General features: G+C 40.0%; 1 protein-coding gene across 5 annotated transcripts in view; it reads left to right on the top strand.

The window, feature by feature from the left end:
• Nucleotides 1-478: 478 nt before the first annotated feature.
• The window catches only part of BTBD9 (BTB domain containing 9), a 411304-nt gene continuing 385533 nt past the window's right edge, over nt 479-26249 (top strand). For 3 of the 5 annotated variants that reach the window (XR_009009549.1, XM_057555123.1, XM_057555122.1), the window contains exon 1: nt 479-625. The gene's annotated coding sequence lies outside the window, so the exon portion shown is untranslated. The remainder of the gene's footprint in view (nt 626-26249) is intronic. The other 2 variants (XR_009009550.1, XM_057555121.1) reach the window with 1 other exon arrangement.

The following is a 26249-nucleotide window of genomic DNA, read 5'->3' as shown; positions in this document are numbered from 1 at the left end:
GGAAACAGAGGAATTCAAGGCCCAGTCCATCACACGCTGCTGCTGAGTTAACGAGTGTCATTCAGCAGCCTTACACATTAACCGCGCACTCAGCCCCTTCTGGTCCCAGTCCCTGGAGAACCTTCCTGCACTTCTCAGAAGTAGCCGATGGGGTTCCCGCGAGTCTGGACTAGGCCACTGCTGCCTCCACCACAGGCGCCCGGGCGATCACGGCGGGGAGCTTTCCATTTGCAGTGACGCGATCGGTGAGGCCATGCAGTGACGTATAGTGACGTAACTTACCCGGAGCTAGGTGCCGGCAGGGCAGCCACACTCTGGGGCCCACTGCTCAGGAGGGCAGCGGGTCGGGCGGGTGGGGGAAAGCCGCAAAACCCGCGGGACCCGGCCTCGCGGCCCTAAACCCACGGTTCCCGCCTGCCCGCCGCTAATCGGTTGCTACGTGACGCCAGCGCGCAGAGGCGCGTGCGCGGCCACGGCGGTGTGCGTGACAGCGGACGCGCGCCGCGGCGGCGGCGAGGACGGCGGCGACGGCAGGGGCCGAGGGGGCGGTCGCTACGAGGCGGGTGCGGAGCGGGCGGAAGAGGCGTCTGTGCGGGCGGTGAGGTCGCAGAGGAGCATCGTGGGGGTGAGTAGCCGCGGCCTCGCCAGGGAGGTGGGGCCTGGCCGCACCTGCTGCGCGGGCCCGGGGCGCGGGGACGCGCGCCCCTACACGCTCCTCAGCTGCTTTCTCCGGGGGCGGGGAAGGAGTGGGGACGGGGGCTGACGAGGGTCAGTTCCTGGGCTCGGTTGCGGTGGGAAGCGGCAGCAGCTGGCCGGCGAAGAGTCTCTAGTTCTGGAATGTGTTGTAGGAAGGAGGTGTTTGGGGACCTCGGGGTGGCTCTGCCAGGCTCCCAGGCCGAGGACTCGGAATCCCGAGAAGCCAGGTTCCTAGAGCAGCCTCGCATCCTGCCTGAGACGAGCTGGCGCGAGACCGAGACCAGGCGGAACCGGGGACGCCGAGGTTGGGGTCCGGAAAGTTTGGCACTACTGGGGCCCTCAGCGCCCCTGCCCTGGCTGGGCTCTGAGGCGGAGCTGGTTGTTATGGAGGGAGTTGTGAATCAGTGCCTGTGTGCGGCGTCAGACACACCCACGACCTGGAGAAGGTGATCTGTCAGTGTACAGAGGGTGCGGCCCACCTGTTGCCTAGTGTTTCCAACTTCGTGTGTGTGCGCACGTGCTTAATGCACGCCCCAAACTTTGTCGGCCCTACGCATTTTATCACATTGTTGCTACAGGTTTTGAGGCCATGGGGCGGCTAGCCATCCTCAGTTCTTCCTCATAGACTCACATCAGCTGTTTTGGTTCCCTAAACCATGTTGTGCTTCTGTCGTTATTAGGGCCGAGGAAGTGTGGAGGCATCGGTTTTTCTTTTTCTTAAAAGTAGCACAGGCTTGATATTTACTAAGCAGAAAATACAGATTCTGTTCAGCGTGTGAGCTGGAAAATGTCGATGGTCTGACAAGCCTGATTGGGTGCAGCTGATCGTTAGCCCAGTGCTTTCTTCTCAGTGCGCTGGACTCCCTCGTGGGTAGATGTGTGGCTGCAGTAGTGACCATGCTCGGGAGAAAGGAGTATTGGAGGTAGGAAGGAAGTCAGTCTTTTCTGACCGTTGATGAAGGCAGTGCCTAGAAACGGTAGAAAGACAGGCTATACTGAAATTTAATCATGATTTGTGCAAGAAAATTGAAGAAAATAACTTGTAACTTCTCATTCGGATCTAAAATTCTGTGATTCAGTTTCATAACTGAGGATCTGTAAAGTATGTTGTTTGAGGTTCTTACATCTTGGAACCAGTGATAACCTTGCTCTGTAGCTCTTAGGGTACTCGGAATTTCAGTATCTCTTGCGCTCTAGACTATAATAGCTTTTAGGACAGGGATCACGTTTGTTTTCTTCAGGGCCATATCTCCAGTACCTACAAAAGTGCCTGCCACAGAGTAGGCACGCAGTAGATATTTATTATATGTGACACCGTGGATAAGTCATAACACGCAGTTAGCTCAGTCCTTCAAGTAGTTAATACATGTGCCCCCTCTGCCTAGTATTATGCTGCATATGGGAGGAGGACTGTGGGATTACAAATGACATAAAAGACCTGGCTTTTTTCTTTTAAGGGCAAACAGTCTAGCTAGGAAAATAAAGCATATCATATAAAATAATTATGAAACCAAATGAGGTAGTATGTAAACAGGTGTTATGTGAAGTGCTATACTTTAAGTGCAGTAGAAATTTAGAAAAGATAAGACTTGTGGGCTGAATTAGTGAACTCTTCGGAAGAGGTAAGATTTCATCTCATCTTTGAAAGAAGTGTAAAACTTCTGTTAGAGAAGAGATAAGTCATATGTTGAGAAAAATAGTGTGAATTTGGTCATTGGGGGATATATTGTGGCAACTTACATGTCCCATGAGAGGGGAAAATTGGAGAGATAAGGTTTAGTAGGTTGGGGAGGGAAAGTGTTAAGACTAAGGCAGGCTCATCAGCATCCCACTGATAACAAGATGGAGCCTACTTTCTGGGAGGGATGGGAGTTGTGTTACTCAGAGTAGAGTCTTAAACAGTCATAAGTGTTATCATTACTTAAAATGAAAGGATATTATCGTTGAACCAAAATCAGGTTGTTGTATACCTCTGATTTCAGTACTAATTTGAATAAATGCCTCACTAATGTGCATGTATCTTACGTATTTAGTCAGCAGCGCATGTCCTCATTTCTAAAATCTACCTATGTGCTTGGGCCGTTCCATTGGAAATTTACTGAAATGATGTACCCAAAGCAATTATCGAGCTACTCTCAGTGACACAGTTTTGCTTGGGATTATCTCTTATAGTGGTCTGAGGTTTGTAGTTACTGCTGATCCTGTAAAAAATAAAAATAATGTTAGCTGGGAAAGGAGTCTATTTGAAGAAGGATACTCAAAAATATTGACAAAAAAGATGTGAGAAAATTAAAGATGCTGCTCTTAAATATTGAACCTTTAGTCTTTATCTTTTGTTGTTATGTGAGCTTTCTTTTGAGTGTTGCATAAACCTGAACTTGAATTGGTAACCTGTGTAATGTTGCAACACCAAATGTTATTTAACAACTCAGCAAATATTTATTGGGTGCTGGCTATGTCTAGGCACTGTGTTGGATGCCAGCAAGACAAAGAATAAAACAGTATACCTGAGATACCAAGTGTTCATCAGAGGGGACAAACACTAACCATGATGTGCTGTGATAAGAGTTCACCACTTTTGGAATGAATAAAATGCTGAAGGAATAGATCACTTTGGCTGGGGAAATAAATTGATAGAGTCAGGGAAAACTTTAAAGAGAAGACGGTGGAACTTAGCCCTGAAGGTTAAGTCGTATTTTGCTACATGGAAAAGGGAAAACAATCATTCCAGCCTGAGGGGAGAGTATAAGCAAAATTGCCGAAGATTAAAATTGAATGGGAAAACCTTGAGTTGTCTTTTGTAGGCTTCTTGTATGGCAGAAGTGATGAGACAGGAAAGGTATGGTTGGAGCCAAATTACAAGGGGGTCTTCCATTCTAAAAAGCCTAGTCTCCCTCCTTCCAACACTACCCCCGTGCTGGTGATAGAGAACCTTGAAAGGTAGAATAATCAGATCAGAAAGTTAACAGGCAGTTCATATGCAGAACTGCATGAGAGCGGAGAGGGCGGGAGACCAGTTAGGATGTAGGTGAGAGATGCTGGGAGCCTGAAGAGGGACAGTGGGAATGGATGGCTTGTAAAGATATTTTAGATGTTAAAAAATTTCTAAATGTTATGAACAGCTAGAGGTGAGAGAGAGTGAGAAGTCAAAGGTGACATGTCCAGCCTGAGTAACTGGGGATTCTGAGAACATTAAAATAGAAAACACAGGAGGAGGAACAGATTTACAGTGGAGGGAAGAAATGATGGCATGTTAATTTTAAGGCCCATGTGTGGAGTTTAGAGAGGCCCATTAGGTAACTAGAAACTCTACTCCAGAGTTTATGAGAAAGTTTAGGAATAATTGTAATGTAACTGACAGCCTCCAAGGCTATGGATGTAGTACCATTCTGGGACTTAGTATAGTAGTTAATGCTGTGGACTTTGGAGTCAGGAAAACCTGAAATCAAATCTCTGTTATGCCACTATTGGTTGGGATGGGTAACCTTGGGCAAGTTATTTAGCCATCTGTAAACCTAAGTTTCTTCTGAAAAGTGGGGTTAATAATATTTTAAAGAATTGTTGTGGAGATTAAGATGGTATGTGCACAGCAGTTAGCACAATGCCTAGCTGATATATGCTTAATAAATGACAGCTGTTTCTATTAGTAGTAGTGATAGTTACGGTTGCAGAGGTAGTAGAAGAAAAGATATTCCTATGCAGAAAAGTTGAGAGCGAGAACTGGAAACGGCAAAGAGTGGAATTTTTGGAAATCAACGCTTAAATCAAACTTAGATGGTTTCTCAAGCTTGAGCATGCATCAGAAATACCTGGAGGCTTTGGTAAAACACAGATTTCTGAGTCCCACCCCCAAAGTTTCTGATTCCGTATGTCTGGGTGTGGCTCCTGAATTTGCATTTTGAGCAAGTTTTCAGGTGATGCTGATGTTGTTATTCCCAGGACCACGCTTTGAGAACCACTGATTTATAGGGTTAGCATAGAGACTAACAAAGAGATTGAGTTTGTTGGAGAACCCGGAGAGTTTAGAGAAGGATAAGGAAATAACAGCCTGCAGACTCTCTAGATCCACCAGTCTGCTTTCCAGTTCCATGAACCTCATCTCCTTATTTCTGTTTTCTCCAGAATTTGGTATAATGCTTGGCACATAGCATTGTTTGAATGAGCCTTTGAAGCTTCTTAATACTGTCCTTGTGCATGATTGCACGTAGTCACACACAGATTTCATTCATCCTCATAGCTCTGTTGGGTCAGAGAAGTTACTGTTTCTAATGTTAGACACACACACACACACACAAACACAATAACTACAGAAAATTTCTTTCAAATACCTGATGCATAGCTAGATGCTTTTGACTTTGTATTAGATTCCCCCCTCCCCGCCCACTTTTTTTAAATGTCAGAAAGTCCAATTTGCAAAATAATTGTCAGTAACAAGTGTCAAGATTACAATCTGTATCTTGTATTAGGCACTTTGCAGGTTTATAGGGTAAGCAAATAATATACTCCCTGTACCTGGGATGTTTACAATAGGATGGGCAAAACTTAAAGGAAAGAAACAGGGTGAGATATAATCACAGAAATGTGGAAGGAGAGGAACCAGAATATAAGGACTTATTTCTTGTATGCCAATATACTTTGGATCTTACATGTCTCATATACTCATATAGCACAAATGTTAGTCCTAATCTATGATTGGAAGTTATAAGAGAGTTCTGCTGTATAAGGAAATCAAACAATAGTTGTGCAAAGATATAAACACATTGAAAAGAGATTTCAGGAGTTAAATTGTAGCTAGACCAGTGAGCTACTCACCACGCTTCCTGGGTTCTTGTTCTCTCTCATTTATTCTTTCTGGTAACATTCATTAAGTATTTACTATGTGCCAGAAACTGTACAGAGTGCTGCACATAGAGAAATGCTCATTGCTCTGGGTATCCAACACTGGCTTTAGTTAGGGGATATGATACTGTGTGTGAATGAGTGTGCACACACCTTGTCAGGGGAAGATCTGATGCCTGAATTTTATAATCTTGAGAATATATTGATATGAGTAGACATCAAGGACTTGAAGTTAAATTCACTCAGCCTTATGTATGTATGCAAGGGGCCATGAGAAGATATAGAGATACATGGAAATTTTTTAAAGCAATCAAGGAATATATAATTTGGTAGAGCAGAAAAACATATTTACAGTACTACATAGAATATGGTAAGTGCTATATAAGTATTGATCACAGACTAGGTTCTCCAGTACTTGTTGAGCACCTGAGTGTTCAGTTTGGATTTCAATTCATAAGCTATTATAATGTTTCAGAAATTATAACATGTCATAAATCCACATTAATCTCCTGGGCTGCCTTTTGGATCTTTATATGATACAAAAAATATTCTGGCAGTCTGTGTCCTTGTTTTCTTGGTTAGGGAAATATAGTACGTAAGTAACAAGATCATTAACTACTAGCTACTGTTTATCAAGTGGCTGTATTATGCTAAGCCTTTTCTCTAAGTCATTTAATTCTTATAATAACAGCCTTGTAAACTGGATATTATCCTCATTTTACTAATAAGGCAACCAAGTTTCAGAATGGGGAGAACAGTTTGCCTGTGTTCGTGATCAGTGAGATGGGACAGGGCTTCAGCCCCATGCTTGGTCTCCAGAGCCAGTGCTCTTCACGGATGTCAGCATGGGGCCCTTGCATGCAAATCTCCAGGTGAAGAAATCCAATCTTGTTTCTGCTGATTTGGGGAAAGTTGTTTGAGAAGTTAGAATTTTAATAACTGCCTGAATGATTGAAAACAATTTGATAATATTGTTAGGAATGGAGGGGAAAAGGAGGTAGACAATTAAAGGTCCTGAAGCTGATTTTCCAGTGAAGACATGCTATATTTGACCCAAAACTTTTTAGTCAACTGACAGGTTATTCTAAATAAACATTCAGATTTTCCATTCTCTATGTATAGGTGCAGTCTTCTAGAGGAAGAATTGTACTTTTCCAAGCTAATGACATTTAAAGTAAATTCACAACTATTTTTTTTGACACTTAGGGAAAAATATCTTGCTGCTCACCCCAAACAACGTATACTTGAGATTTCTCAGCTAATCTTCTTTCTCTCCGCACCACTTATTCCTTTCACCCACCCAAGTGTTTATTTTTAAATCTATTTACAAGCTAAATACTTGTCTGTATATTCTACTTCTGGTTTAATGTTATTATTCTGATTAGATTTATCCCCTTTGGGTCCTATTTTGTACATTCCTGGAAATATCGATTATAATTATCTTTGTAAAGCATAGGTGATTTCCACTAATTTCATAATAAATTTTTAAATAAAATTATAGTGATACAAATGGATAAATATTAAACCCTGTATTTGTTATCTATTGCTGTTTAACAACTTACCTCTAAATTTTGCTGCTTAAAACAACAGACATTTCTTATCCAACAATATCTTTGGGTCAGGAATTCAATTGAAGCTTAGCTGGGTGGACTCTGACTCGGTTGCAGTCGAGCTGTGACCAGCCTTGCAGCAGTCATCTGAAGGCTTGACTGGGGCTGGAGGATCTGTCTCCAAGATGGCTGCAGCCTTAGGTCTTTATAGGGCTGCTTGAGTATCCCCACAACATGTCAGCTGGCTTTACCGAGAGCAAGTGATACAGGAGAGAGCAAGGAGGGAACCACAGGCCTTGTATATCCTATCTTGATGATACACACTGCCACTTCTGCTATATTCTGTTTGTTAAAAATGAGTCACTAAGTCCAGCCCACACTCAAGGGAAGCCAGTTAGGCTCCAGCTTTTTGGGAGGGATATCAAAGGATTTGTAGACATATTTTAAAACAACCATAAGTACTTTGTCCTATGAAGCCATTTCCTCAGCTGAAATTGTCTCTGTTGTAGCACATGCTGTAATCTTTCTGACTTGTGTATTCACAGTATTTTCTGGAATACTTTGGAGAAAAGGTAGTGGTTTTTTAAAAATCTAAAGCAAGTTTTACATTTTTATTTTTTTTCTGGCCACGCCACGCGGCTTGTGGGATCTTAGTTCCCCAACCAGGGATTGAACACAGGCCGTCGGCAGTGAAAGCGCAGAGTCCTAACCACTGGACTGCCAGGGAATTTCCGCAAGTTTTTATAAATTAAGATTTGTTGGGGCCTTCCCTGGTGGTCCAGTGGTAAAGAATCCGTCTTCTAATGCGGGAGACGTGGGTTCCATCCCTGGTCGGGGAACTAAGATCCCACATGCCAAGGGGCAGCTAAGCCCATGCGCCACAACTACTGAGCTTGCGTGCCTCAACGAGAGATCCCACGTGCCGCAAAACTACAGAGCCTGTACGCCACAACTAGAGAGAAGCTCGCACACTGCAATGAAAGATCCTGCATGCCTCAACGAAGATCTCGCGTACCCCAAATAAGACCCAATGTAGCCAAAAAAATAAATTAAATAAATAAATAAAATAAATATTTTTAAAAAAAGATTTGTTGGTAATTTTTTAAAGTTTTGCATCTGTCTCATTAGCTTCATTTTCAATACATCTGGAATCTTTTCATTTTTATCCTATTTTATGCATTTATTCTTATATAATTTCATTTACACTTATTTAGTAGTTTTCATAATTAATCTTAAATAGAACCAAACATTTCTAGATAAATTAATCTACCTTCCAGACTTTCAGAAGAGTACTTCCCTAACCAGTGTCTAAAGGCACACATTGTAGTTTCCATAGAACACAGACTTTGGGTTACATAATGAGCAACAAATGAGTCTATTAACTTATATTAAAGTCCTTTGGGTACTTTAGAAACTTTGTGAATAGGTCCTAAAGTAGGTCCATTAAATTCCAAATCTCGGGGCTTCCCTGGTGGCGCAGTGGTTGAGAATCTGCCTGCTAATGCAGGGGACACGGGTTCGAGCCCTGGTCTGGGAACATCCCACATGCCGCGGAGCAGCTGGGCCCGTGAGCCACAACTACTGAGCCTGCGCGTCTGGAGCCTGTGCCCCGCAACGGGAGGGGCCGCGATAGTGAAAGGCCCGCGCACCGCGATGAAGAGTGGCCCCCACTTGCCGCAACTAGAGAAAGCCCTCGCACGAACCGAAGACCCAACACAGCCATAAATAAATAAATAAAGTAGCTATTAAAATTCCAAATCTCATTCTTTAGAAGGTGTATGTATATAGAATATAATGGATTTAGTCAGGAAACCTTTTCAAAACGTGCCACAGTTTGGTTTATATTTTGGGACTTTATTTCTTTAGATGGTAACCAAATCTTGACTTCACCACCCCTACCCTCAACAAGTATCAATTACCTGCTTGCTTTTTTCTTCTTAATTTTAACCTAATTTTAGATAGACAGAAAATGATTCTCATATAACCTTCACCACCTTCCCCCAAATGTTAACGTTCCTGTATATCTTTTCAGAAATATTTGATGTATATGGCATATTTTTATATTTATTCTTAAACATAAATGTCATCTACCATATTACTGTACTTCATCTTGCTTATTTTTCATTATATCCTGGAGGCTATTCCATGTCAGTACATGAAAAGGCTGCCTCATTCTCTATAGCCAGCTGCATAATATTCCATTGTATGGATGTTGTCAGGAAAAATTGTGAGAGACTATGAAATGGACATAAAAGATTACCGACTGTCCTATCTAGTGCACTCTTCCAGGTTCTCTGAACCTGTCATTGTCTTTGAGCTATTTCATAACTTTAAATTGTAGGAAACAGAGTAATGCAGATGATTCTTGTCCATAGAAATGCAAATGGATTTTGTTGAGTGGAATGCAACTGAACGTTGTCCTGGGGATATCGAGCAGTTTTGCAGCATTTATTTGTAAAGCAATTTCAGCATTCCAGGTAGCCTATATATATGTATGTGTGTTCTTTGACTTCTCCTTGAAACTGATTATATTTTCTTACTGGCTGCTTCATTAATTAATGAGATAAATAAAATCTTTGACATGTTTTATATTTGCATGATTTTACTTTTTTAAAAAAATGCCCTTTTAACAGATGTACTATAACAAGTCCCTTTTTGATGGACATTTTATTTGCTCATGCTTGTTTTCAATAGTTTTAATCTCTAGAAAAGTCTGTGCTAGCCTGAAGCAGTACTTTGTGATTACTTGCCAATGAGATTAGTGGATGAGACAGTTTTGATAATTTTTCCATCAAACATTATGACCTGGTCCCTGTCCTCAAGGAGTTTATGGCCTAGTGGAGAAGGAGTAGAAATGATATCAGATGAAGAGTAACAGGGTATTGGGTAATTTCCTAAAGGAGAGCTAAGTTTAAGTTCCCCTAAGGGAACTTGCGTTGGCTTGCTTTCCTCACTGCATGTGATTTTCTCATAGGGCCCTCATCTGTGCTAGCTGGAGCAGAACTGGACAGCCCTCTCCTTGGGAAGCTGGGTGCCAGTGTTCCTGTTTTTAATGCTGGCTGTGGAACTAGTTAAGTTGGGGAGTCAAATGGAAACCCATGGCTCCAGTTACCAGCAGAATGGGTTATTTGTTCTTACAGATAGTGGCATTAGCAAGAGACTATAGTGGAGTCATATAGTTGGGGGTCAGAGTGGGGTTCGTGGTTATATTCTAAAGTCAAAACAATGCAAAAATCAAGTAATGTCAAAATTTTCTTTAGGAGATCCTTTAATGCCTACAAAGTGGCATGTCATGGTTTTCTTAATACATGCACACCCCAACATAAGCTAATTTGGATTAGGAGAATTTAATTTTACTAGAAGTTTTATTTGACACCCCTAATTTGGCTTAACACCTCACTTCATGAGTGCCACCATTACTAAGTATTTCCTGGCCTGCCTCAAGCCTCCACTATGAAGCTATGTTTGCAGTTATGTAATTGGTGGTTTGGTAAAGTTCTCTCAGATACTTACTTTGCTATTGTGTAGTAGTAATAATCTTGTGTGCATTTGTATTGTTTTCATTGATTTCTTTGCTCTCTCTACGTTCTGTCATACCTCCATTAAAGGTTTAATCATCTAAACCTTAACGAATGTACACTTTGTTAACTACTGAAGTAAGTATGTACTATTTATTTCAGTGGTTATTAAACTCTTTTGACATGTGGAAATCACCTGTTGAGAGTTTTTAGAGGAAGGGTTAATGGTTAATTCTCCTAAGGCAGGGTAACTATTCTACTACCTCTCTACCTCTCTGTTACCAGTGCTTCTCTAGAGCCTTCAATTAATTCTTTGCTGCCTCCACTTATCTGTCAGTGGTTGAGCAATGTATGAGATCACTCGTACCTTCTGTTTCATGCTTGATTATAGCAAGGAGCATATAGTCATTGAGTGGAGTGATGGCGAGCTCTCACTACTTCTCACTCCTCCTTCTATATACATAGTTGAATTCATAAGTTAAATTTGAATATGTTGTGACTCCTTTGTGGTAAGAATTGACCTAATTCAGGTGGAGTTGGGGAGGAGATTCCCAGGGAACTTCCTTTCATCTATCTGTCTGTCTAATACTTCTGAGGAGACACCTTAATAAGCTCTGATGTTCAAAGAAGGCTTCCTGGTGAGGGTGACACCTCATTAGGCCTAAAGAAAAAGACCTTACTTATGCAAGGAAAATGTATTTTGGGCAGAGAGATGGCTAAATGTGTCACAGTAAGTGGTTACGAAGTTCGATGTTGCTGAAGCACAAAGTGAGAGGCAGGGCGTCCTTAGGGAGGAGGCTAGAGTGTAAGCACGGGTCAATTCAAGAAGGGCTGTGTGTGCTCCATGAACTTGTATACCAGCCCAATGACCATAATACAATCAGTGTGATTTTATTAATAATATGATCACTAATAACTACCATTTGTTAAGCACTTACTATATGCCGGGAACTGTATTAAGTGCTTTATAGTTATTATCTCATTTACTCCTCTGGGATATTCACAAGTAAAAATATGGAGGTGCAGAGAAGTTAAGTAACTTGTTCAAGGCCATGTCTAATGAGTGCAGAGAGTGGATTCCAAATTGCAGAGATCTGACTCGAGAGCCTTTTAATTGGAGTATTATTTTAAAAGTGTTAAGCAGGGGAGTAGTGTGATTATATATTTATTAGATTGATTATTCTGTAAGCTGAGTGGAGATGGAATTGAGGGGGACAGAAGCTGTTGAAGTATTTCAGGTAAGAGATGATTGAAACCTGAACAAGAATAGGAGTTACTAGATAGTCATAGGAGGGATGAATTAGAGGAATATTTAGGAGGTAAAATTAGGAGATCTAACCAATTGATTAGATATGGTGGGATCAGGGAGAGGAAGGAGTCAAGGAAGTCTTACAGGTTTTTAGCATGGATTGCTGTTTGATGATACCACATATTAAGATAAAGGACAGTGGAGGAGGATATGCATTAAGAGATTAGTTCGGTGTTGAGTATGTTGATTTGAGGTGCCAGTAGGGACATGCAGTGGAATCATATTGCAGGCATATGAATCTGTTCAAATGAATCTGAGATTCACAGGAGTGGCCTGGGCTAGAGAGAGAGATTTGAAAGTTAGTAGGAGGTAGCTGAAACTGGGAGGATAGATAAATAAACTCACCAGGAAGTCACAGCTCTGCGAAACAAAACTCTTAAAGAGACATTAGTGAAAGAATAGACACATGGAGGTAAAAGGAGAACCAGGAGAGTACACTGTCACAGAGACTAAGGGAGTAGAGTTTCAAGAAGGGTGTGTCCATGTTTCAGAGAGATCCAGGAAGGTAAGGATGGAAAAGTGAATCTTGGGTATTCCAGTCAAGAGATTATGTCCTTGGTAAGAGTGGTTTCAGTGGAGTGGTGGGCTGATAGTGAGACTTCAGTGGATTCAGGAGTGAATTGGAGGTTAGAAAGAGGAGGCCAGGGGTATAGATAATCTTATGAAAAATTTGAATAAATACTAGAGAGGGATTAGAAAGTATGTGTGAAGCACAGCGTTGAAAAACTGGCCCTAAACTCTGCATACTGTCAACCTTGGCAAAGCTGATGTGGGCTTAGTCCAACAAATTGAAAATCTTTGAAACCTTTGGGGGGTGTAGACTTAACTCCTGAGAGTGGGAGTCAGCTGCTTCCTCTAGCCTCCCAGTGAGTCCTTCAGTTTGCTCTAATTTGTATGTCAATGCAGTATACCTCAGGAAATCATCACCAATGCGCATCATCCTGAACGATATTTCGGTTAAAAAAAAAAAAAAAAAGTGATGGGAGAAATTGGTGGAGGAAACCCTGGGGAGGAAAATGATAGTTACGGAGTAGCTGTTAAGTGTCAAGCATGTACTATGTCCTGTTATTTCATTGCATCTTCATAACCACCCTGCCAGGGGTGTGGCTATCCCCATTTTCTGAATGAGGAGATTGACAACCCATAGCCTTATCTCCCCTTATCCTAGGTTCGGCCACTGATGGCTGTAAGCTTGGACAAGTTTCTCAGTTTCCTCATTTGTAAAAAACCGTGGTTATTATCCTTAAGTCCTTCCCAGCTCTAGGGTTCTAGGAATCTGTAAATAGTTACTAATAGTGTTGCTGTTTGGGCATGAAAAAAGGCTGTTAAGGGAATTTCCCTTTCTCAGTGAATTAATAACTTAACAGTAACACTGTCAGGTTGTCCACACTAAATAATTTATTTTCCCATCACACAGTGAGTACCCATTATGTACGTGGCCTTAGAAGGCTACTGTAAAATAAATCAAGTAAATGGGCTTGGTGACATGCTCTCCATCAGTTGTTACTAGCCCCGGGCACATGGGCACATAGCTACCTGCAAGACTGTGTGATGATTTTAAAGTGTGTTATAGGTTAAGTGCTAAGTATTTTTATTAATTTAGGAGGTACTCTGGCATGTGGCCTTTAAAAATTACATTATTATCTTGTCATAAATCTTGATTAAGGCAACAAAACATATTTACTATGGCCAGCTTCACAGCTGGGGTGAAATATTTTATAGTGTGTATAATGAGCCGCTAGATGATGGTGATTATCTGTTCACATCTGAAAAACGAAAGTTGGGAAATTAATTAGAAGCTTTAAAAGTCTATTTAATTGTGAAAATTAATTTCAAGTAACAGTATCACATGCCCAGTGAGCACTAAATAATTGAGGAGGAGGAGGGAAAAAAGGAAATTATGAGGCTTTCAAACCTTCTTAAATCCATTTTGGAAAATGGTTAGAACAAAAGTATAATGCTAGTGTGATTTTCAAAGACATCCTTTACAACCTGATGTATAAAGAAACAAGATTAGCAAGTAATAAGCATTTTAAAATTAAATATTCTCCCAATTTCGAGCCAGTGTGTTCTAGGTACACTGATCCTGGCAAGCAGAGGTTATGGTTATGGACTGTCTCCTCAGAGGGCATTATGAAAATTTATAGGGGCAGTTTTATTTTCTAATTTGGTTGAGATGCATATTATTTTATTATAAATTATTTAAAAATTTCTCCCTTACAGCTAATGTATTTTTATAAGTGATTAGTAGGTTCTAAATCTATGAATTCTATTAAAGAACATTAGGTAGCATGACAAAATTTTTGTTATAAAAAGTGAGCATTGGGACTGATAGGGTTGATGGCCACTGCATTAGTCATCTGTTGATGTGCCACAAACTTACAGCTTAAAACAACAGCCCTTCATGATCATTTCTCTAGGTCAGAAGTCCAGCATGATATAGCAGTATTCTTTGCTCTGGGTCTTACTAGGCTGAAGTCAAGGGGTTTGCAGGGGCTGTGATCTCATCTGAGGCTTGGGGTCCTCTACCAAGCTCGTTAGTTGTTGGCAGAATTCGATACCTTGTGATCATGTAACTGAGATCCTCATTTTCTTGCTGGCTGTCAGCTGGGGGTCCCTCTCAGCTCCTAGAGACCACCCTCAGGTTCTAACTCCATGGCCCTACTCACAACCTGGCATCTTACTTCTTCAAAGGCAGCAGGAGAATCTCTCCAGTTGACTATAACAGTGTCTCACGTAAGGTAGCCTAATCGCATGATTGACTATCCCATATTCACATGTGTCGCCTGTACTCAGGAGGGGATTATACAGGGCACGTACACAGGGGAGAGGGAGGAGAATGGGGGATGGGGGCATCTTAGAATTCTGCCTACCACAACTACTAGTATCACATCTTCATACCTGTATCTCTTGTATATGTCAGTGGAGTTCAGTTATTTGAAACAGGACCACACTAGCTACTTTAAGCATTCATACAGATATTGAGTACCTACTGTGTGCCAGGTACTTTCCTAGGCACTGAGATGAACTGCCCATGGAGTTTATCTTCTAATGATAAATACCTAATGATGAAGATAATAAAATGGAGTAGCGGGTGAGAAGTGTGTTTGGGGGGTGGTATTCTTTTAGGTAGGGTAGTGAGGGAGCAGAGACCTGAATGATGAGTAGCCAGTAGTGGGGACTCTGAGAACAAAATATTCCGAAAGGCAGAGGGAAGGTAATTATAAGGACCCGAGTTCAGGTAAGCTCGTCTGTGTTTAAGGAACAGCAAGGCCAGTGTGGCTGGAGCAGAATGTGAAGAGAGGAGTACGATATGAGTTCTGGGAGGTGATTGGGTGACAGCTCATACAGAACCCTGTAGGCTTTGGAAAGGGTGTGATTTTTTTATATTACATATTTTTATATAATTTTTTTATTGAAGTATAGTTGATTTACAATGTTGTGCCAATCTCTGCTGTACAGCAAAGGGACTCAGTTATGCACATATAGACATTCTTTTTTTTATATTCTTTTCCATTATGGTTTATCACAGGATATTGAATATAGTTCCCTGTGCTATACAGTAGGACCTTTTTGTTTATCCATCCTATATATAATAGTTTACATCTGCTAATCCCACACTCCCAGTCCTTCCCTCCCCCAATCCCCCTCCCCCTTGGCAACCACAAGTCTGTTCTCTATGTCTGTGAGTCTATTTCTGTTTTGTAGATAGGTTCATTTGTGTCATATTTTAAATTCCACATATAAGTGATATCGTATGGTATTTGTCTTTCTCTTTCTGACTTACTTCACTTAGTATTATAATCTCTAGTTGCGTCCATGTTGCTGCAAATGGCATTATTTTGTTCTTTTTTATGGCTGAGTAGTATTCCATTGTGTGTATGTACCATATCTTTATTCATCTGTCAGTGGACATTTAGGTTGTTTCCATGTGTTGGCTATTGTGAATAGTGCTGCTATGAACATAGGGGTGCATGTATTCTTTTGAATTATAGTTTTGTCCAGGTATATGCCCAGGAGTTGCTGGATCATATGGTAATTCTTTTTTTTTCTTTTTTTTTGGCTGCACCCTGTGGCATGTGGGATCTTAGTTCCCCGACCAGGGATCAAACCTGTGTACACTGCAGTGGAAGCGCAGTCTTAACCACTGGACCACCAGGGAAGTCCCTTTTTTTTTTTTCAAATGGTAATTCTATTTTTAGTTTTCTGAGGAACCTCTACACTGTTCACCATAGTGACTGCACCAACTTACATTCCCACCAACAGTGTAGGAGGGTTTGGAAAGGGTATGATTTTTATTCAAAGATAGGAAGGCATTAAAGGGTTTTAAGCGATGGAGTGACTGATCTGATTTACATTTTCAAAAAATTTGTATTGAGAAAGGGCCTCTGGGGGTGGGGGAGATGTATAAATACAAATAGGTGAATTCTGTGAAGGAAATGAATACAGTAATATGAGTGCAGATGATAAGGTATCCTGGCGAGCCTGAGGTCAAGGAAGGCTGCCTGAGGAAATGGCACCTGAGTTGCACCTGGAGGATGGAAGGTGAAAAGAGGAAGGGGTCCCAGCAAGGGAACAAATTATTTCAAAATCCTGTGGCATGAGAGAGCTTGTCATGTGCCAGGGAACATAAGGGGAAATGGAGTCAGATTGGAGCCAGATTCCACAAGACTCGAAGGCCTAGTTAAATGTTTTTCCTGTTCTCTTATGTTAAGAGGCTTGGCAAGCCACTGAAGGTATTTAAGTGGGGGTGAGAGTCATGGAGGGGTTGAGGGAAAGAGTTCATAATCAGTCTTATAATGTGACATTCAGTCTGGCTGCTGTGTGGAGGAAAGCTTGGGGTGAAAAAAGGGAGATGGGTGGTGAGGACTAGAATGGTAGCATAGAAGTTGCCAAGAAGTAAATTGATTTGAGAGCTCATTTAGGACGTAACATTAAAAGACTTGCTGATGAATTAGGTATGGGTGTAAGGTTGAAGCAGGTGTTATTCTGGTTTCCATAATTGGATTCACTGAGCTGGGGAACATTGTAGGAGGGCAGGCTTTTTAGTGGCAGAGAGGACGTAGAGAGTACGAAGTGAGTTTTGAAGTACCTTTGAGGTAACCAAGCAGAGATATAAAGTAGGCAGTGGGATATAGAGGTCTGGAATTCAAAGAAGAGAGCCGTTAATATCTATATGGCCTTTTTTGGTTAATTTTGAGGGCTTAAATATGCTAGAAACTGTATTAGGTTCTGGGAGTGTAAAGATGAGTATGACATTCATTCAGTACTTGTTGAATGAATTTATGTTATTGCTTTCTGGAAGTTTGCTTAACAACAAGACAAATCAATAACAAAATCACAGGGCGTTGTTGATGGGGGCAGTGATAGAGGGAAACAGAAGCTGATTCCAAATCATATAAAAGGGGCACCTGACGTAGATTGGCAATGTCAGCGAAGGCTCTTGCTGAAAGGTGTGAGGTCTGTTCCGAGCCTTGAAAGAACAGGCAAATTTAGCCAGACAAGGGAAATATAAGAAGTTCCAGTAGTAAAAGCTTGTTCATATTAGAGAAGACGATGAAATCTCAGAAGAGCCAACAATTCCAAATCCCTGGCTTTCTCTATAGGCTGGACAAGTGGTGGTAAGGCAGCGTCTGTGCTTAAATTGGATGTTTTTATGGTGATGGTGGTGGACCTCTGATGTAGCCATTCTTGCTCTGCAGCCCTTTTGGAAAGAGGGGAGAAGAGTATTCATAGCTGGCAGGGACTTCAGAGAACTTTAGCCCTTTCTTCTCATTTAAAAATGAGGTTACCAGTAGCCAAAGAGGATACCTTGCTGATACCTTGTCAGCAAATCTGTCTCCGGGCGTCCAAGGTAAGGTTCTTCACACTGCTACAGGAGGCGCAGTGCCCTTTAACTATGTATTTCCACATCCTCTGACATATTTATATGGAAAGAGAGTGTACTGGAAATACTCAGATGCTGCCATTGAGTATTGCAGGTCTGCACCTGGGCTGTGTCTTTGGAAGAGAAACTCAGAATTCTCTCTAAACTGTGTTTGTACCCTCTTTCTTTTTTTCTACCCACTGTATCTTTGTTCTTTTCTTCATCATGTACTAGCAATGAATAATAACAACAGTATAGTTGTGCAGTGATAGTAGTGGTTAATATTTATTGAATATTTTGTGCCGGGCACCATAGTAATTGTTTTACCTCATTTAATTCTACAACAGTCCACTGAGGTAGCATTTTAGTACTACCACATTTCACAGAAGAGAACATGGAGGCTTAGAAAAAAGGTTAAATAATGTGTCAAGGATTACACAGTAATAAATGGTGGTGCCAAGATTTGAACTCAAGCAGTGTGACTTTGGATACTCTTTACTGCCTTTCCTAAGACAATTTATAAGTAGTGCTGTCCGATAGAAATATAATGAGAGCTATAAATGCAAGCCATGTTTGTAATTCAAAAATTTCTGGTAGCCATGATGAAAGAAAGAAAAACAGGTAAAATTAATTTAGAAATATTTTTATTAAGCCCAATATATCTAAAATATTGTCATTTCAACATCTCAATGTGAAAAAATAAATGAGATATTTTCATAAGTCTTTGAAATACAATGTGTATTTTATAGCATGTATCAGTTTGGACTAGCCTCATTTTCAAGGGCTCAATAACCACATATGATGACTGGCTACCGTTTTGGCCTGTGCAACTCCAAAGGGGCAGGAGAGTGAACGAAAATTCTGACTGTTCTGCTTAGTGGAGCCAGAGAGAGAAAAAACCTGCTGAAAATCCACAGATGAGGCACACTGAAGAAGGCAGAGTGGTAATTCCTGGGTCTGATCTAGTGAGCAGGGGCGAGTGGAGAAGAGTTTTCTCTCCCATTGCCCTGAAGCTAAGTGAGGTATCTTTTTTTTCTTCCCACGTTGAGACTCAGCATTTTTCTGTAGTGTTACTCATCATGGTTAGTTTTCATAGTAGTCCAGTCCGTAAGCACTTTTGGAAATAAAGAGGCGTTTGTGGCTGGCCACCAGATATTGCAACATTGTTCTATGGGAAAGAGGTAAGAATGATAAGGCTTATACATTACTTGCTTTTGGAATGTCATCTTTTGTTCATTGGGGAGGGAGTGAGATTGGAGAGGAAACTGTAGTGATCATTTGCTGTGTGATCTCTTTAAGTCACAGCTGTTTCAGCACAAGGAGAAGAGTAATTAACTTTTTAAGTTTATATTTATGGGTAATGCTCATCACCTGTTACTTTCTTTGCCCTGTAGCTAGGCTCATAGTAAGCATTCACCCAATTGTTTGTTCAGTTGAATATTAGCTGAGAAGCAAATATACCTAGAACTGAGCTATTTGAATCGTTCCTTCATGAACTTCCATTCTTAGACACTTGCTTTCCCTGGGTCCTTCCCCTTAGAAAAAGCAACACAGGCTTATCCTAACAGGCTAAATAACATTGGCGTGTAGAAAGAATGAACAGCCCTATCCTTCCTCTGTTCTGAAAATGCAGAGCTGTGTACTGTCTAAAAGCACATCAGGAGTTTTATATTTTTGTGAATGGAAAAATGGAATAGGGATATATCAAAGAGTTTTACCAGAATGTTGACTCTCGGGATTATACTGTTGTTAATGTTTGTTTACATTTCTGAAGTATTTGCAGAATTTACAGTTGAAAAACCTTAATAAATCACTAGACACTTAGCAAGAGAACACCAAGAAAGGTGCCGCATAATAATTAAGTGGTATTGTAAGTTTAAAAATATTTGGAAAATGTGAGAAACATCATGCAAAGTGTGATACAGGGGTGTAACCTTGATTAGTAAAGTGGAAATTTGGAAACCAAATACGTGCTGAATATTACGGGGAGGGAGAACTTCTTGATGAAAACATTTGGTTATAAACAGTTGAGAGATATTTTTAAGATGAGCACATGTAATTAATTAATTAATTAATTAATTAATTTATGGCTGCATCAGGTCTTAGTTGTGGCATGCCGGATCTTTCACTGCGGCGCGTGGGCTTCTCTCTAGTTGTGGCATGAGGGTTTTTTTTTTCCCCCTCTCTCTAGTTCTGGGGCGTGGGCTCCAGAGCACGTGGGCTCTGTAGTTTGCAGCACTCAGGCTCTCTAGTTGAGGAGCACAGGTTCGGTAGTTGTGGCACACAGGCTTAGTTGCCCCGTGGCATGTGGGGTCTTAGTTCCCCGACCAGGGATTGAACCCATGTCCCCTGCATTGGAAGGCGGTTTCTTTACCACTGGACCACCGGGGAAGTCCCTGAGCACATGTATTTTTATAATCAATTCCTGAGAGTGACATGGAGTCCCACGTTTGTATCTCCAACCTATACTTAGATCATTTCATTTCAATGTATTATTTGTTTATTTAATACTGTCCTTGTGGGACACCAGGGAGAAAGACCTAGTAACCATCCTCCAGGAATTTGTTTTGGCTATTTTTAACTATTAAAAATCTGTTTTTTACTAAAACTCTATTCTCATCAGTAGTTGCTCATTTCTCCTCAAAGTGCTTCTCAGGAAAGTACAGCAAGTCAGAGATCATCTATATCAGTGTATTCATCCTTTTGTTTGGGGAAAAAAAAAAAAAAGCCTCCTTTTGATAAATATTTCAGCACTTTTTAAAGTTTCCACTTCTTAAAAAATTTTAAAATATCATTTAAATAAAAGATAAATCAATTCTTGTTTTAATTTTTTTTTTAAATTTATTATTTATTTATTATGTTTATTTTTGGCTGTGTTGGGTCTTCGTTTCTGTGTGAGGGCTTTCTCCAGTTGCGGCGAGTGGGGGCCACTCTTCATCGCGGTGCGTGGGCCTCTCACTATCGCGGCCTCTCTTGTTGCGGAGCAGAGGCTCCAGACGCGCAGGCTCAGCAGTTGTGGCTCACGGGCCCAGTTGCTCCGCGGCATGTGGGATCTTCCCAGACCAGGGCTCGAACCCGTGTCCCCTGCATTGGCAGGCAGACTCTCAACCACTGCGCCACCAGGGAAGCCCCAATTCTTGTTTTAAAAGAAGGAAACACTTCAGAAGTACATTGAGTTTAAACATAAACCTTCCCATTCACTCCCTTCTATCCCCTCACTCCCATCCCCCTCCCTGGGGGTTACTACTGTTAACAGTGGGTGTGTGGCCTTGCAGTCCTTTTTTCCATGTACGTATTTACTTATTAGTTCAGTAGATATTTAAGTGCCTTCTTAAATATATAAACACACTTACATATATTTATATTTACATAGTTGGATCCTATTGAACTGAGGCCTGCTCTCTGCACTTAACTGTGTTTTGGAGCTTAGGTCAGAACTTTCAGATCTATTCCCTTCTTATTAATGGCTGCTGCATTGTATGGATGCACTGTAATTTATTTTCCACCACCCCCCCACTTTCTGCTATTACAAGCAATGCTGAATTAATAATCCTAAAAGCAGAATTACTGGATTATAGGAAATGTATATTTAAAAATTTGACAGATTCTGCTGAACTAACCTCTAAAAAGCTGAACCAGTTTATATTTCCAACAGCAGTATGAGATCATTGTTTTCCTACATATATGATTTAGTTATAGAGATTTAGAACTTAAAGGGACCACAGAATGTGGCCCAACCCCTTCCACCCCTTTTCTAAGGTAGAAAATGAATCTCAGAGACTTGAAATGATTTGTCCAGATCTTACCCAGCAGAACTATGAGTACTTCCCAGTTTCTGATTCTGTGTTCTCTTGGAGGCATCTTAGTTTAGACACATTTTATAGTGCAAGGTTCTGCCGTACTGTTTGTTTCTGTTTCTTTTCTGTTGTTACTCAAAACAAACTTCTGTTTCAGTTTCACATTTTCTTATAGTGCCCTGAGACTCCTGCCTTTGCCATCATGTCTACATGGAACATCTTTCATTTAATATCCTTAAGAAGCTACCTCCTTCCATTATTTAAAGCCCTCCTTATCCACAGGGTGTATGCGTTACTTTAGATTTCCCCATAGGTACAGCACAGCAAAGGAAGTATTTTATGAATCTTCCTCATCGGCAGCTGACCCTACCCTGTTGGCCAAGTAAAACATAAGCTTCTTCTTTTATAAGCTTGGAGAAGGAAATAGACTGCAGGCATTGGTCTATTATAGCATTTCTGCTACATTTGATCATTTTATGTCAAATAATGTGATGACTTTTAAACTAAATGAACTCCAACTTAATAACATTAAAAATTTTATTAATTACAGTTTATTTTTTTCTCTTAAAAATAACAAAGAATGTAGTCTACTTATAAAGTATAAGTGGAATCTCCTCCTCTTGTGTCAATATATTTATTGCTAAGGTGTCTGCATTGGAGGCTTGTTTCTCTTATAAAGGCATGGTCCTGGTATCTTTTCTTGATGGGCTATGAGAATTTGTGTCAGTTACATCCCAAATTGGTGCTGTAGCTGAGCTGGTCACATATCAAGATGATAACTTTAGGTAAAGAATCAGCATATGAAATTCTAAGGAAAAGAGATCAGCCTTGATGCATAGTTTGATCATGATAAAAGAGAGAATTCAGTATTAGATGTGAATTAAATTTGGTCCATGAATGTTCGGAACTGAGGATAGCAGTCTAATCATAAGCTCATTAATTATTCAGTAGCATCTTGGGGGTATTAGTGCACAGAATACAGAAAGCCTATCCGTTACTCTTTAGAGTTTTTGTTCTAAAACAGAAGGAAAAAAATGTACATTATTCTCTTTTTTAATGGATTTTATTCTTCCACAGTGTCGGTGAAGTTTATATGTGCACTGGAAGAGTGCACATATAGGCAGGCCACATATTTGCATATTCATGGGGGTTTATGGAAGATTTGGGGTAAGATTAGTTTGGAACATGAAGGATGACAGTTTTACAGGAAAAGTCCATTTTCCTAATCTTAAGAGATGTGGACTTCTTGAACTTTTTGCCTAAGATTTTGTTCCTGAAATGAAAGTTATTTGCTTGACACATGCTGTGCATCCCCTTATTCTACATACACACGATAGATTTGAATTTGGCTGTAGATTTGGCCTTGGCCATAAATTTGGGTCAGTGGCTCTCAGTTTGAACTCTAACTGCTAGTCTACGTGAGGATAATTACCTCTGAGTTTTATTCTTTCTTTTCATTGCAGTAGAGAATGGTATGTTGGAGGAATAAAAACAATGCTCATAAAACCAAGGGAAGGGATTATATAGGGGGAAAAAAAGAACAAAAGGAAGACTAGTATAATTTGTGAACATTTCCTTTAGATTATATGCTAGAATGGCAACAAATAAATTTATAAATCAGGATTTTAGGTCGACTAATTTCTCAGAACTGATCTTTTTTTATTTCACAGAAAATAGCCAAGATAGCAGGGTTTAACAAACTGCATCAAAGTATGCACAGTAGAACATTTTTATAACATCTACAAATGAAAAGCCAATTTCCTTTATGCAGACAATAATGCAAACATTCACAGTAGCTTTGCTACAAAGAAATTAAGTTGTTGCAATTGATGATTCCACTGCTTTAATGGGAGTTCACACTATAATAACCTTTATTAATTAGGAAAATATCATATAATTTAAATCTGGGCAAGAATATTACAGGCCCATAAGTTGCCACTGAAGAAATTAAAAAGAAATGGCTGTCCTGTATTTTCAAATATTATTACAACTAATAACCTCTGTACTCATCATGACTTTTTCATTGTTTTTTGGCTCTTGGGGCGTATATTTTTCTGTTCTCAGTGTACAGTTCATATAATTTTCAATAGGCTTGGGACCAGTAAGGCTGATAACCCAAAAAAGGATAGTTATATAAACTCTAAGATCTATAAGTGATAGCCATTCTTAGAGTTGCAGTCTGTGACTTGTCATTTACAAAAGTGATCCCATCGTATAGAGGGTTGACTTATAGGGAGTTACACAGTGGCACAAACAAGAGCTGAGAGACTGAGGGAAGATTGTGGCTGGATAACGTCGGTCTTTGGGAAATGGGTTAATAAAATCTGGTGATAGGTTTCTGTACCTTATCCCTTTCTGAAGCATAAGCTCAAGAAGGTACTCTGTAGGGAAGAAAGAAGAAGCAAGCTTCAATATTTGGGGAAACTTTAAAATATAATAGAATGAAACTCTCTTGGGTCATTTGATACTTATTTTGTTCTAGCATACCTGATTTGAACGGTTTTGTTTGTTTGCCGGTGTTTGGGAAGGATTGTTTTAATTAGAGATTGGATCCAGAGAAACTGAAGAAGTAATGAATAGAAAATAAAAATAATACTACAAATTATATATTGGGCTGTTTTTGCCTTGGGAGGCTCAGATATTTTGTGATTGAATAATAGAATAGCTTCTCCCAGCCACCCCAGAATTAGATGTCATTGCCAAACTAAGCCAGGAGCATTGCCTAGTCTAGGAAAACACTTCTCAAAAGATGGCCCAAGGTCACTGGTAGGCCCTGATCAAAAAATAATGGCAGATGTCAGGTGATGTCATAGTCTTTCATTTATATATATCCTTTGGCAACTTGCTAATAACCATAGAAGTGAAGCATTAAGAATATGTAAGATGTGGCATTCATAAATCCATGTTTGCATAATACTAGAGTTTATAAAGGATTCTGATTTAGTGTTCTAAGAAGTCTGGCTACTAAGCAGTCTGATGCAGCATTGCAAAACTCCTATTCCACATATGAACATGTGTAAGTTAGAATTATTTTATGTTTTTGGAAAGATACATATCACTGTTATGTTGAGTTGGTTGTGTTTTTCAGTTGTTTCTGTTCTTGTTTTTTTTTTATTATAAATTGCTGTTTAGCCTTATCATTATCAATTTAATTTGTTACAGCTTGTTCAGCTAACCCTATAGTGTATATTGATGCGTATTTGTATTAATAATATTCTTGGTCTGTAATTTTTCAGTAACTAGAGTTTTAACTACATTGTAGTTAAAATGTGAATTATTCTCCCCATATTAGTAAAGCAAATGTATATGTAATCTCCAAAAGTTGGATTGAAAAGTGACATCTCCCTTTTTATCACCCATGGCATATTTACCGGGTCTGAATAGGGTGTTTAAAAAAAAGTTTGAGAACTGCTGGTGTGAGGAGCTAGTTGGCAGGTCTAGGAGTCAGAGTGAGACTCATTTCTGACTTCTTCCATATCACTACAGCGTAGCTGTTACAAGTTCAGGACCTTGCCAGATGTTGGTTTAAATCTGCTATTTATTGTCTGTGTCCTTGGACTAGTTGCCTAATCTTGTCTGTCCCTCAATTTCCTATTTGTTAAATAGGATAAAAAAAGTACCTACCTAATCCACTTGTTTGAATTCTAGGTAAGGTGGTGTGTGTAAAATGCTTAGGACTCTGCCTAGCTTATAATTAAGTCCTCAATAATAATAACCATTATTATTAGGTGAGAAGTACTTTCTGTGTCCCTATTGCAAAATGGTTAATATGCTACTAGATTGTTACTTTGTTTTAAGCTTCTGCCTTAAAAAAAAAAATTTATAGGAGTATAGTTGATTTACAATGTTGTGTTAGTTTCAGGTGTACAGCAAAGTGCTTTAGTTATACATATACATATATTCATTCTCTTTCAGGTTCTAGGTTATTACAGAATATTGAGCAGAGTTCCCTGTGCTATACAGTAGGTCCTTGTTGGTTATCTATTTTATGTATAGTAGTGTGTGTATGTTAATCCCAAGCTCCTAATTTATCCCCACCCCCACATGTTTCCCCTTTGATAACCGTAAGTTTGTTTTCAAAATCTGTGAGTCTGTTTCTGTTTTGTAAATAAGCTCATTTGTATCATTTTTTAAAAAATTAGATTCCACATATGAGTGATATCATATATTTGTCTTTCACTGTCTGACTTACTTCACTTAGTATGATAATCTCTAGGTCCATCCATGTTGCTGCAAATGGCATTATTTCGTTCTTTTTTAAGGCTGAGTAATATTCCATTGTACAATATGTATGTACCACATCTTCTTTATCCATTTCTCTGTTGGTGGACATTTAGGTTTCTTCCATGTCTTGGTTATTGTAAATAGTGCTGCAGTGAACATTGGGGTGCATGTATCTTTTTGAAGTATGGTTTTCTCCAGATATATGCCCAGGAGTGGGATTGCTGGATCATATAGTTGTTCTATTTTTAGTTTTTTAAGGAACCTCCATACTGCTCTCCATAGTGGTTGTACCAATTTACATTCTTACCAACAGTGTAGGAGGGTTCCCTTTTCTCCACACCCTCTCCAGCATTTATTGTTTGTAGACTTTTTGATGATGGCCATTCTGATTGTAGTTTTGATTTGTATTTCTCTGTTAATTAGTGATTTAGAGCATCTTTTCATGTGCTT

The sequence above is a fragment of the Balaenoptera acutorostrata genome, chromosome 10, assembly GCF_949987535.1.
Source record: "Balaenoptera acutorostrata chromosome 10, mBalAcu1.1, whole genome shotgun sequence".
NCBI classification, from domain to species: domain Eukaryota; kingdom Metazoa; phylum Chordata; class Mammalia; order Artiodactyla; family Balaenopteridae; genus Balaenoptera; species Balaenoptera acutorostrata.
This window is presented reverse-complemented; position numbering and strand designations above follow the sequence as displayed.